The sequence below is a fragment of the Scyliorhinus canicula genome, chromosome 2, assembly GCF_902713615.1.
Source record: "Scyliorhinus canicula chromosome 2, sScyCan1.1, whole genome shotgun sequence".
In the NCBI taxonomy this organism is placed as follows: Eukaryota; Metazoa; Chordata; class Chondrichthyes; order Carcharhiniformes; family Scyliorhinidae; genus Scyliorhinus; species Scyliorhinus canicula.
The window spans coordinates 160,881,725-160,895,994 of record NC_052147.1 but is presented as its reverse complement, the minus strand read 5'-3'; the positions used below and the strand labels follow the sequence as shown (position 1 = coordinate 160,895,994).

The window sequence follows — 14,270 nt, the reverse complement described above, 5'->3', positions numbered from 1 at the left end:
TGCCAGACACCTAACCATACTAAAGATCACGAAATGATATGTGATAGATTAACAGTTTTGTATCGGGGAAGTGAGGTTATAACCACGAGCCCAAGGACAAACCCCAAGCCCGAATGTGATGTAGAGAGGGAGATTTTGGATTGAAAATATGTAAGCAACAACAGAGAGACATAGTTGGAGGATATCGAGCAGGAGTTTCGACTGTCAACGACCTTGACATTGCAGAGATAAGTGAAGAGACTAAGACTATAAAAGAGAAAATGAGAGCTGCAGTTAAGGACACGACAAAAGACCTGAGCGAGCAAGTCAATCAGCTTGTGTGGAAGGAACTTAAACAGTAGCAGCCATATCAGACAATTAATGAGCTACGTCGTATAATAACTAAACCAAGCGAGGCATTGTATGTGAATTGCCTGGGCATGATGTTGTTCTAACTAATTTATCCGAGTCTATTAGCATTGGCCATCATGAACTGACTCCATACAGGGATGTGTCCATCGTGGAAGCAGATGACCTCGAGCGAACTGACGATTACCAACAGATTTACCGATACATCCAGAAGGGACATCCACGCATCCCGCACTTGCGGGCCGACTGGGAAGGACTTAAGAAGGAGGCAACGCAGATTGACCACCTCTGGAACAAAGAGCGGGAGCTCGTTAAGCCTCACACTGAAAAGGCTGAGGAACTGTTTAAATCACAGAACTTTTTCTCTAAAATATGGAATTGGAGACTGAATACCAATATCCATCCATCGATACGCATTATATCACACATTGTTGTATTTCTGCAGCTGTTTATATTGCTTGTCTTTTTTATTGCACTGTTGCCTGAGACACTGCATTAGGGAATGGCAGAAAGACTGTCACCTCCTGGTTAAAAAGGAACTATTACAGCACTTCCCTGTTGATAATTTCACGCCTAGGCCTGAATCCAACAAGGTCAGTATGTCTATCTAATGGCCTATTCTTAGGCTAGCCGAGGGCCAAAACAGGGGATTGAAGGGGGTGTCCAGTAGTGGGACCTATTAAAACAGAATATCTAGGATGCCACTAAAGTAGTTCTACAAAAATTAGTTTGTTAAGGATTGAAATTAATCACAGAAAGTATACCCAGTAATCAGTATTAACCATTACACCTGTATTTTAGGACATAGTAGTGATAATCATGTAAACTCTAGCTATAAGCAAGGATTGGATCAAGTCCAACTGGGGTGGGCTATTGATTTTTGGAAAATCAATGTATAATTGATGTGTTTTTATCAGTGTTTAGCAGATAGATCTTGGCAAGCATCCAGGTCTCTTTCTTGTGTACACAACACCAAGCATGGGATAATAAAGGCGTCTTATCCATGTTGTTGTATCTGTTGCTCTCTGTATTGGGTTGAGCCATAACCACAGGGAAGAACCCCACATGAAAGCTGACTCCAGACACAGGTCTTGAAAACGCTCCTACACCATACATGAATATAACCATTGGACTTGTTGTGCATGTTAGGAACTCCATTCTTCACGTGAAATCTCCCAGATGGTAATGGACTGGGGAGTGTTGCTTCTCTTGTTATTTTACTGAATTGTAAGCGTTTCAGATATACAGTAGACAGACAGTAATGTTCTGTTTATCATTTGGGTTTACATTGACACCAGGTATAGAATACATCACACGATTCAGTTGATTAGGTTGACAGCACATAGCAGACATGGATTGTGGGTTTGTGGATTTGTTTATTGTCACGTGTACCGAGGTACAGTGAAAAGTATTTTTCTGTGAGCAGCTCAAACAGATCGTTTAGTACATGAAAGGAAAATAAAATATAAAGAAAATATATAAAAGGGCAACACAAGGTCCACAATGTAAATACATAGACACCGACATTGGGTGAAGCATACGGGAGTGTAGCATTAATGAGGTCAGTCCATAAGGGGCTCATAACAGTGGGGAAGAAGCTGTTTTTGAATCTGTTCATGCATGTTCTCAGACTTTTGTATCTCCTGCCTGATGGAAGAAGTTGGAAGAGTGAGTAAGCCAGGTGGGAGGGGCCCTTGATTATGCTGCCCGCTTTCCCAAGGCAGCGGGGAGTGTAGATGGTGTCAATGGATGGGAGGCAAGTTCATGTGATGGACTGGGCTGTGTTCACAAATCTCTGAAGTGTCTTGAGGTCTTGGGCCGAGCAGTTGCCATATCAGGCTGCCATACCAGAATTGCTGAGCAGACAGAATATCTTGAACATTAGCATAACAATATTATGAATACTAATAATTAAATTAAACACTACTTCTAATTAAATGTTTCAAGTTAAACAGTTCAATCCAAGTGGAAATTTCTGCCTGTTTATTCTTACCTTTGTTCTGATGTCTTCCTTCACTCTTCAGTTTTCTTACAAAATCTAATTTAATCAGCAATAGTCATTCATTGGAATTTCTAATTGTTTCAGATAAATATCAGTTAATAATTTTAGGTATTGAAGTATTTTTGAGTATTAATTTCCCATTTTTTATAAAATATTTTTGGTGAACATTTCCAGGGAGGGAATGAGGTGAAAAATCTCTCCTCAGCCAAAGGCTGGTTCAGTACACTGGGCTAAATAGCTGGCTTTGAAAGCAGACCAAGGCAGGCAGGCAGAATGGGTTCAATTCCCGTACCAACCTCCCCGAACAGGTGCCCTAATTTGGCGACAAGGGTGTTCTCACAGCAACTTCATTAGAAGCCTACTTATGACAATAAGCAATTTTCATTTCAGGAAGGGAATTTGCCTTGGACACATGTGGAGGGAGAGGTGACTGTTTGAAGGATGTGCTTCCCTTGGCACAGCATCAAAGAACAAAGAACAAAGATAAGTACAGCACAGAAACAGGCCCTTCGGCCCTCCAAGCCTGCGTCGACCATGCTGCCCGTCTAAACTAAAATCTACTACACTTCCAGGGTCCATATCCCTCTATTCCCATCCTATTCATGTTTTTGTCAAGATGCCCCTTAAATGTCACCATCGTCCCTGCTTCCACTACCTCCCCCGGCAGCGAGTCCCAGGCACTCACTACCCTCTGTGTAAAGAACTTGCCTTGTACATCTCCTCTAAACCTTTCCCCTTGCACTTTAAACCTATACCCCCTAGTAATTGACCCCTCTACCCTGGGAAAAAGTCTCTCACTATCCACTCTGTCTATGCCCCTCATAATTTTTTGGATTTCTATCAACCTCCTTTGTTCCAGTGAGAACAAACCAAGTTTATTCAACCTCTCCTCATAGCTAATGCCCTCCATACCAGGCAACATCCTGGTAAATCTCTTCTGCATCTTCTCCAAAGCCTCCACATCCTTCTGATAGTGTGGTGACCAGAATTGAACACTATACTCCAAGTGTGGCTGAACTAAGGTTCGATAGAGCTGCAACATGACTTGCCAATTTTAACACTCAATGCCCCGGTCAATGAAGGCAAGCATGTCATATGCCTTCTTGCCTACCTTCTCCATCTGTGTTGCCCCTTTCAGTGACCTGTGGACCTGTACACCTAGATCTCTCTGACTGTCAATACTCTTGAGGGTTCTACCATTCACTGTATATTCCCTACCTGTGTTAGACCTTCCAAAATGCATTACCTCACATTTTTCCGGATTAAACCCCATCTGCCATCTCGCCGCCTATGTCTCCAAACGATCTAAATCCTGCTGTAGCCTCTGTCAGTCCTCATCGCCATCCGCAATTCCACCAACCTTTGTGTCATTCACAAACTTACTAATCAGACCAGTTACATTTTCCTCCAAATCATTGATATATACTATAAACAGCAAAGGTCCCAAAACTGATCCCTGCAGAACACCACTAGTCACAGCCCTCCAATCAGAAAAGCACCCTTCCATTGCTACTCTCTGCCTTCTATGACCTAGCTAGTTCTGTATCCATCTTGCCAGCTCACCTCTGATCCTTTGTGACTTCACCTTCTGCACCAGTCTGCCATGAGGGACCTTGTCAAAGGCCTTACTGAAGTCCATATAGACAACATCCACTACCCTACCTGCATCAATCATCTTTGTGACCTCCTCAAAAAACTCTATCAAGTTAGTGAGACATGCTCTCCCCTTCACAAAATCATGCTGCCTCTCGCTAATACGACCCCTTGTTTCCAAATGGGAGTAGATCCTGTCTCGAAGAATTCTCTCCAGTAATTTCCCTACCACTGACATAAGGCTCACCGGCCTGTAGTTCCCTGGATTATCCTTGCTACCCTTCTTGAACAAAGGACAACATTGGCTGTTCTCCAGTCCTCTGGGACATCACCTGAAGACAGTGAGGATCCAAAGAATTCTATCAAGGCCTCAGCAATTTCTTCTTTTGCCTCCTTCAGTATTCTGAGGTAGATCCCATCAGGCCCTGGGAACTTAGCCACCTTAATATTTTTCAAGACGCCCAGCACCTCGTCTTTTTGGACCTCAATATGACCCAGGCTATCTACACACCCTTCTCCAGACTCAACATCCACCAATTCCTTCTCTTTGGTGAATACTGATGCAAAGTATTCATTTAGTACCTCGCCCATTTCCTCTGGCTCCACACGTAGATTCCCTCCCCTGTCTTCAGTGGGCCAACCCTTTCCGTAGCTACCCTCTTTCTTTTTATGTACGTGTAAAAAGCCTTGGGATTTTCCTTAACCCTATTTGCCAATTACTTTTCGTGACCCCTTTTAGCCCTCCTGACATCAATTTCATTGCTTAATTGTGGAAAATATCATTTGATGTTTTTGCAATAAAACAAGAACAGGGCAAGGGGAGTGTTCCTGTGGAGTTAAAAGTCAGAAATGTTGTGGGTGTGGAGATACTGCCAAACCTAATGGCAGGAATTCAATAGCATTTGGTTTACTAGGTGCCTGCATCGCAGCCAATCAGGTTCACAGGTTGGATGGTGGGAAATGAGGCCATCGAAGCAGGAAATTATCCTGACAATCAGGAACTCGGCAAGACCAATAACCCAAAGGGATAGAAGGGCAGAAGAGATCATGGATTTGGGAGGTGGGGGGTTGGGAGGATTGGGTGTTTGGCCAATTGGGGAATAAAAGTTTGTTTGATGTCCTGGGGGTACTCCTGCTCGGCAGTGGAGTTAGCAGTGGACAGGATATGGGAATCAGGAAGTGAATTTCATGCCTCAGGATTCCCAGCTTCTGACCTGCTCTTGTAACCACAATACTTATATGGCTGGTCCAGTTCAGTTTCTGGTCAATGGTTACCCCAGGATGTTCAGAGTGGTGGGGGATTCAGCAATGGTAATGCCACTGGATATGAAGGGGCAATGTTTAGATTCTCTCTTATTGGAGATGGCCATTGCCTGGCACTTTTGTGGCGCAAATGTAGGTTGCCACTTATCAGCCCAAGCCTGGTCTTGCTGCATTTGCATGTAGACTGCTTCATTATTTGAGGAGTTGTGAATGGTGCTGAACATTGCGCAGTCATCAACAAACATCCCCACTTCTGACCTTCTTTTGCAAGGAAGATCACTAATGAAGCAGCTGAAGGTAGTTGAGTCTAGGACACTAGTCTGAGGAACTCCTGCAGTGATATCCTAGAGCTGAAATGAGTGACCTCCGACAACCGCAGCCATCTTGCTTTGTGCCAGGTATGACTTCAACCAATGAAGAATTTTCCCCAATTCCATTAACTCAGGTATTACTAGCACTCCGTTTCTCAGGCTCCTTGACGCTATACTCAGTCAAATGCGGCATTAATATCAATGGCAGTCATTCTCCCCTCACTTCTGGAGTGCAGCTCTTTCGTTCTTGTTTGAACCAAGACTGAATGACGTGCGGAGATGAGTGGCCCTGACAGAACCCAAACTGAGCGTCAGTGAGCACATTATTGCTGAGCAAATGCCACTTGATTGCACTGTTTATGATCACTTCCATCACTATTTAACACCCACACAACACAAAGATGTGCAGGACAGGTGGATTGGCCATTAAATATAAATTAACCCTCAATTAAAAAAAGGTATGTTCAAGGCTGAGATAGACAGAGTTTTAATCAGTAAGAGAACCAAGGGTTATGGGGATAAGACATGATCTCACTGAATGGCAGAGTAGACTCAATGGGCCGAGTGGCCTACTTCTGCTCCTACATTTAATGACCGAGAGTAGATTGATGGTAATTGGCCGTGTTGGATTTGTCCTGCTCTTTGTGTACAGGTCAGAACATCAACATTTACGAATGGTCTATTTACATGCTGTAATTTTGTAATTCTATGACACAAAAATGGGACAAAAGTAAGGACAATTTATTCTTCAAAAGTGACAATAATCTGGTGAGACTTACTTAATCTACATTTTACCATCGCCAGTTCCTTCTGCCTTGCCCATTGTATTTGTAGACTCTTTTAGGGTTACAGCGACGTGTTGGTTGCCAAGGGTTGGTCCTTCGTTGAGTCCATTTGGGATTTCTTCCTCCAGGTTTGTACTCCCTGCACTTTGAATTATATTTTCCATTGTTCCGGACATATTGTTTTACTTTTGGTCCACGGTTCTTCCTATCATGTCTGCGATTTATCTAAATTAACGTGTATTATTCATATTTTTAGGCCAGAGAAAACACAATTGTCTTAACATGTGCAGTTTTTTAAAAAACAGAATGTTGATATTAAATATCCAAAGGGGCTGTCTCTGTATTTACCATTCAGAATTTACTTACAGTCAAACCTATCAGTGGTCCAGTTTTAGGCTTCAGTGCCTTGTCCTATATAACCAGGTTTAAATCTGCCCCATAAAGCAATGTGTCAGCTTCTCTCAGTCATCCAGCTCCTTCCTCGTGAGCTAATAATTACAGAATCTATTCCCCTTACAGGAGCTGAGAAAAGAATCAAGCCTTCCATTTCTGTCTGGGTCTGCTTATTTATGGTAAGAAGTCTCACATGATGAAGGAGCAGTGCTCCGAAAGCTTGTGATTTCAAATACACCTGTTGGACTTTAACTTGGTGTTGTGAAACCTCTTATTGTGGCCACTTAGAGAATCCCACCCTTCAGTCACGTTTCCTCACTTCCAGATTCAACTCCTTTAAATTGCTGGTCTGCAAAAACATCATCTGACCCAATATTCCGTTGCTTCCACTGTACCATCTGCTGTTTCGTCTTGGATAACCCTGAATATCCTTTTTCTCATTTGAAATTCCTCCACTGTCTCTCTCCACCTTGCCTCTACAACCTCCTGCAGCCTCACATCCCAGCCTCCACTGACTCTAAACCACTGTGCAGATGTTGTCTCTCTCTCACTATTAGAAATAGAGCTTTAAGCCATTCTGTTCTGCACTTTAGATTTCTCCTCCCGATCTATAAATGCCTTTTTGAAACTTTCCTCCCAAGACATCTTGAGGGAATGGGAGGCTTTTAAAATCATTGCACTTGGGGACAAATGGCTGTGAAGATCTGCAAATATGTGATGGGGCTCAGCACAGGATGTAGTTGGTTGAGGTTTAGATGACTACTGCATGTGGTAATATAGCATTGCTGGGGGAAATAAAATGATTCCTTCTCAACATCAATCACAGGGACAGAAACATCCAGTGTGCAACAAGGGCATGGTCACATGGTACACTGAATTTCTAAAGAATGCTTTCAAACATGAGGGAACAGCAGGAATGGTCAACTTCAACAAGATAAAACTTTGCAATTGTTTAAAAAATTACTTTAAAAAGCAAAAATAATGCGAACTAAATAGTATTTTTTTTAGATTTCTGCTAAGTGGAGTTTAATGCTGTCTACCATTTTCCCCTCACATTCAAACATAATAATAATAATCTTTATCAGTGTCACAAGTAGGCTTACATTAACACTGCAATGAAGTTACTGTGAAGATCCCCTAGTTGCCACATTCTGGCGCCTGTTCGGGTACACAGAGGGAGAATTCAGAATGTCCAATTCACCTATCAAACTCTTCTTTCAGGGACTTGTGGGGGGAAACCGGACCACCCGGAGGAAACCCATGCAGACACGGGGCGAATGTGCAGACTCCGCACAGACAGGGTCCCGAGCTGGGACTTGAACCCAGGGGCGAAATTCTCCGACCCCCAGCAGGGTCGGAGAATCGCCTGGGGTCGCCGTAAATCCCACCCCCGCCGTGGCAGAGATACTCCGCCACCCGGGAAGTGGCGGCGGCGGAATCTCGCCACTCCGATCGGAGAGGCCCCTGCGGTGATTCTCCGGCCCGGATGGGCCGAAGTCCCGCCGCTGGGAGGCCTCTCCCACCGCCGAGGTTTGAACCACCTCTGGAACGGCGGGATCAGTGGAGCGAGCGGGCCCCGGGGTCCTGGGGGGGGCGGGGGGCGATCGAACCCCGGGGGGTGCCCCAACGGTGGCCAGGCCCGCGATCGGGGCCCCCCGCTCAGACTCTGGGCCAGTGCCCTGGCTGCACTATTTCTCCTCCGCGACCGCCACGGCCTCCGCCACGGCGGAAGCAGAAGAGAACCCCACATCGCGCATGCGCCGGCAGTGATGTCAGCGGCCAGCTGCCGCTGACGTCACTGCCGGCGCATGTGCCGACCGGCGAAAGCCTTTCGGCCAGCCCTGCTGCCGGGGGCGCCGGTTTTTTGCGCCAATCTTCTGGTGCCAACCGCTCCGGCGCGGGTCTGGCCCCCAAAGGTGGGGCGAATTCCCCACCTTTGGGGAGGCCCGACCCCTGAGTGGTTGGCGCCACTCCCCTACGCCGGGACCCCCCATCCCGCCGGGTAGGGGAGAATCCCGCCCCAGGTCTCTGATGCTGTGAAGTAACAGTCCGATCCACTGTGCTACCGTGCCGCCCAGTGTCATCCCGTACATTCATCAATAGCCAGATGTGACTCATTGCACAAGTGTGTCAAATTCCATTTCTGATTATTAAATAAAAGAACGGGTGAGAAGGCAATTTCCTTGGGAATGTATTCATATCCACATGATGTGTGGGCATATATTTTAACCTTTTTGTGCAATTATTGAAAAAATAGGAAGAAAAAAACAGTGCTTTGGATCATTGAGTATTTTGCTTCCTTTGAGACTCATACAAATGGATGTTAATGAAGTAAATATGCACATTGACCATTTCTGGTAAAACTTATTATTTTTTGACTAAAACTAATACAGGTGACTATAACAGTGATAATAATCTTTATCAGTGTCACAAGTAGGCTTACATTAGCAATGAAGTTACTGTGAAAATCCCCTAGTCGCCACACTGCAGCACCTGTTTGGGTACACTGAGGGAGAATTCAGAATGTCTAATTCACTTAACAGCATGTCTTTCAGGACTTGTGGGAGGAAACCGGAGCACCTGGAGGAAACCCAAGCAGACATGGGTAGAATGTGCAGACTATGCATAGTCAGTGACCCAAGCTGGGATTTGAACCTGGGTCCCTGGTGCTGTGAAGCAACAGTGCTAACCACTGTGCTACCGTGCCGCCCGAGCTAAACCTCTGCCAATTTGCTATTGAACAATGCTGTATTAAAGCCTCCAGACCACATCTTCATTATAATGGAGAAGGAAGTGAGAAATGTTAATACTTACAGCATTTGGGAGAGATTTCAGCTGACATTCTGCTGGCTCATTTCTGGCATCTTCTCCCAATGCAGTTTCCTGGACAGTGAAACTTAAGTTTACCAGGAGCGAGTATTCTCCTGTTGGAATAACCTAACAACAAGAAGTGTTAGATTTATGTCAGTTAAAGGAGCCACATTAAATATATTTTGTGTCTGAACAATAATACGTACCAGCAGACATATATTATGGTTGTCAGTGAAAATATGTACAGAATTGTTGTGGGAAAATCAGAGAAATTGCCCTTCTCTTACCCCATTTCTCTCTGCCTCTGTTTTGTAAGGTCATGAATTTTAATTTTGCTTCTTTTTCTGTCCTCAATTTTCGCTATATAATTATTTTCAATTTTTGTTTAGTACCATAATTTCCTGCAGAGTCTAACCAGGGAAATGAGTTTGGCGATACTAATGGCATCTGCTTCGCACTTGGTCACAATGAAGTTCTTGACAGTTGTAGAGTTGTTCTACCACTGTACCAGTGAAACACTTACTGCCTTGGAAACCACAGGAAAGTCACAGCTCTCGCACGTTTGTTCTAAATCAAAAAGCAAAGCAATTTTCAGATCAATAAATTTTCAATCCATGTTAACACAAACCAGCAGTCACTGGTCATCATCAAAAAAATCCTTAGTCATTTTAAATAGTGTTTACCAGAACAGTCGAGAATTTGGAGTGCAGCTAGGATGAGGAGAATAATTTTTTTTCTGCTCGTTCTGAATGAAAGGTCTGGGGTACGATTCTCCGCACCCGCGGAAAATCGCGAAGTCGGCCGTGAAAACGGCCGACTTTTGCGACGGCCCGACACGGCCCAGTTCCCGACGTATTCACGTCCGGGAAATGGGCTAGGAACGGGGCCGCGTCAATCACGTGCGCGATGACGCCGGAACGCGACGACGACACGAACACGCCCACGTGACGCCGCCCGACGCCGTAAAAAGGCGCGGGCGAGCACAGAAACTGTAGGCCAGGATGTCGGAGCCCCGCGATTCGTGGAGGCTGACGTGGAGATGCTGCTCGAATCAATCGAGCAGAGGAGGGGCATCATCTGCCCACAAAGAGGGCATCGCCACCCTGCCAGCGCAGTGCGCCAGGCCTGGCGTGAGGTGGCTGCTGCTGTCAGTGCTGTGGGGCAGACCCCTCGCTCTGCAGAGCAATGTCGGAAAAAGATGCACGACCTCACCAGGGCTGCCAGGGTAAGTGCCAAGAGGGTGCCCCCGGGTCACAACCATCTCTCTCCCCCTTTACTTAATCACCCATCTCCCCCCCGCCCCGGCACGGGGGGGTGGAGGGGGATTGGGGCAGAGTAAGTTGAGGGTGGTTCACAAAGTCGTCACAGACCCAGCGCTCTGGCCCCCGTGGAGAGATGCAATGGTCTTATTACAACTTGACCCCCAAACTGTGTCAGTATCTGAACGGCCTGCTGATACCTGCCGTATTGTAATGATCTACCTATGTACCCTCCCCCAACAGGACAAGACCGCTCACAACACCCGTGAGCGGAACAAGACTGGAGGGGGTTCGCCCATCCTGCACCCCCTCACCACTTTTGAGCAGAGGGCACTGGACCTTGTTGGGGGATCTGCCACCCGGGAGATCGTACAATGCGAGGTTGGCAGAGCTTCAATAAGTGAGACAACCCTGCATGACAAACACCCCCCTCCCCCATCCTCTGCCCCTTCACACACCCTGCCCACTTGGACACCTCTCCCATCCTCTGTCCCTTCACACACCCTGCCCACTTGGACACCTCCCCCATCCTCTGTCCCTTCACACACCCTGCCCACTGGAACACCTCCCCCATCCTCTGTCCCTTCACACACCCTGCCCACTTGGACACCTCCCCCATCCTCTGTCCCTTCACACACCCTGCCCATGGAACACCTCCCCCATCCTCTGCCCCTTCACACCCTGCCCACTGGGACCGTCCAGCGCCTGGCCGAGTGTCTCTGAATAACCCGTTTCATTCTCTTCCCGAGGACGTGATGCCGAACGACCAGGGCCGTCTGCCTCCAGGCCGACACAGGTATCTGCCCCCACCTCACCCAGGGCCGCACGACAGAGGGTGCCCGATCAGCGGGGAGTCCCATCCTCCCCAACCGAATCTGTGGAGCAGGACGCCCAGAGGGTGGCGAGAGAGCAAGAGAGAGAAATGGCCCGCGAATGCCCTGCGGCCTCTCAGCGAGCCGATGACATAGAGGAGGCGTCCACACAAGACGGCTTCGAGCTTGCGACACAGCTATCTCCCACACCATCCACCATCCCAGAGACACTCACCCCGGTTGGGCTATTTAGTGATGAGGCTCCTGGGTCACAGTCTGGGTCGCACATCACAGCTGAGCAGGTATGGCAGGTGGAGGTCGGAGCAGTCGAGGGCCCGGACTGGCGGAGGCCAGGCCAGGCCCAGCATGCAGCTGGCTCCCAGACGTTTTCCGAGTTCCTGGAGTTTCTCAACCCACCCGCACAGCCGATGTATCAAGAAACCCAGGGACACAATGACGGGATGAGGGCTGTCTTCCAGACTCTGCAGACACTGTTAGAGGAGTCGAACCGCGTCCACGAGCAGGGAGTGGTGCTGCTCATGGCAGCAACCCAGGCCGACACCGCATGGGGGGCATCTGCGGTGGAGGCAATGGGTCAGGTTATGCAAGGCGTTGGGCTTAATGTGCACGCGTCATCCTCGGCCCTGGACAGGGTTGCCCTCTCACAGGCAGCAATGCGCCAGAGCCAACACGACATTGCCGGCGCGCTGCGGGCCTTGGCCGAGTCTCAGCAGGTCATGGCCCAGTCGCAGCACGCCATGGCACAGTCACAGCAGTCGATGGCACAGTCCCAGCAGTCAGTCGCGGAGAGCATCAACCGCCTGACACATGGGCTGGATGGCGTCGTGTACTCACAGGTTGAGATCGCACAGTCCCTGGCGGGAATGTCTAACTCCCTGGACTCCGCTTCTGCAAACCTTCGGATCCTGGTGGATACCGTTGCAGGCCTCCAGGACTGGCAGCGCCAGATGTCGGTGGCGCGACGGGGCACCTCCCCGCTCGCACCTCTGTCCCAAAGTGAGGCTCGGGGGACACCGGGCTCCCCGAGGGAGGAGGAGGTTTCGGGGCCCGTCCCATTAACTCCATCACGGGACATCCCGGAATTCTCGGCCTCCCCCTGTCCCATCCCTGGTGCATCGGGTGGGCAGCAGGCAGAGCAGGGTGGCACAACGTCACCCGAGACGCCCGCAGAGCAGCCTGGCCCATCAAGGACGGGTCGCCCCAGGAAACACTTGCCGAAGGAGAAACGAGTTGAGGGGGGCGATTCGCAGCAGTCCTCCTCCACTCCTGCTGTATCATCTGGGGAATCACTTAACGTAGTGGTAGGGCCCGTAAGGCAACAAAGAGAGACACTGAGTAAGTTGGCACGGGTGAAGGGTACAGTTTAGTTGTAGGGGCTAGGGCACCTGTAAAGGGAACTAGCGATGCAGGTGGTGGTTTGGTGTTCAGTGGGGACGTCGCATGCGATGCGTGAACCGTGCTGCCACCAAGGCATCGCGTGCCCGCCGTCCTCGCCGGGTCCGTCGTGCCGCCTCCTGGACATCACCAGCACCTGGGTCAGTCTGCGTGCTGTGCCCGCCACTCCGCCAGCCTCCTCCTCCTCCTCCTCCCTCTCCTCCTCCCTCTCCTCCTCCTCCTCCTCTGTGCTGGCACCACTGCCAGTGGCTTCTCCCTCCACCTCCTGCAGCAGGTCATCTCCCCTCTGCATCGCGATGTTGTGCAGTGCACAGCAGACCACAACAATGCGAGCGACCCTGTCAGGCTGGTACTGCAGGGCCCCTCCGGAGCGGTCCAGGCACCTGAATCTCATCTTCAGGAGGCCAAGGCAGCGCTCCACCACACCCCTGGTTGCTGCATGGGCCTCGTTGTATCGTGTTTCCGCATTGGTCTGAGGCCTCCATATAGGCGTCATCAGCCAAGACCTCAGCGGATAACCCCTGTCGCCTAGCAACCAGCCCCTCAGCCGGGGGACACGTCCCTCAAACATCGCAGGGATGTACGACTGCGCCAGTTTGTAGGAGTCATGCACACTCCCTGGGAACCTTGCACAGACGTTCATGAACGTCATGTGGGGGTCGCATACCACCTGGATATTCATGGAGTATGTCCGCCTCCTGATTGTGAACACGTCCCTGTCCCCTGCAGGCGGGCGCATGGGGACGTGAACACACTCGCTTGCCCCCTGCACCATCGGTATCCCGGCCACGCTGGCAAATCAACGAGCTCGTGAGTTTTGACTTGCTCGGTCCTCAGGAAAGGTGATGTAGCGGTCCGCGATGGCATAGAGGGCGTCGGTCACATCCCGGATGCACCTGTGGACCGATGACTGGGAGATCCTGGAGAGGTCCCCGCACGGAGACTGGAAGGAGCCGGTAGCATAGAAGTTAAGAGCGACCGTCACCTTGATGGCAACCGGGATCGCGTGTCCTCCCCCCGTTCCACGTGGGGCGAGGTGCGCCACGAGGTGACAGATATGTATCACCGTCCGCCTACGCAGCCGGAGTCTCCTCCTGCAGGTGATGTCCGTCGTTGTTAGGAAAGAGATCCGGACATGGTACACCCTCGGCCTTGGTCGTCGCCTCTGGTGCCGTGGCTGCACCCTCACTCTCTCCTCCTCCCCCACCTCCTCCTCCCCCCCATGCTGCTCGACGACTGGCAACTCCTCGGCCCTTCCCTCTGCTGCTGCAGCTGGC

The 14,270-nt window shown here is 49.3% G+C and overlaps 1 long non-coding RNA gene across 1 annotated transcript; it reads right to left on the bottom strand.

Annotated features, from left to right (window-relative positions):
• Positions 1 to 2,353: 2,353 nt before the first annotated feature.
• Positions 2,354 to 9,626, bottom strand: LOC119962421. Its single transcript, XR_005459869.1, has 3 exons — positions 9,510 to 9,626; positions 6,297 to 6,527; positions 2,354 to 2,386 (listed from the first exon to the last, which is right to left on the bottom strand). It is a non-coding gene; the product is annotated as an uncharacterized LOC119962421 (long non-coding RNA).
• Positions 9,627 to 14,270: the final 4,644 nt, after the last annotated feature.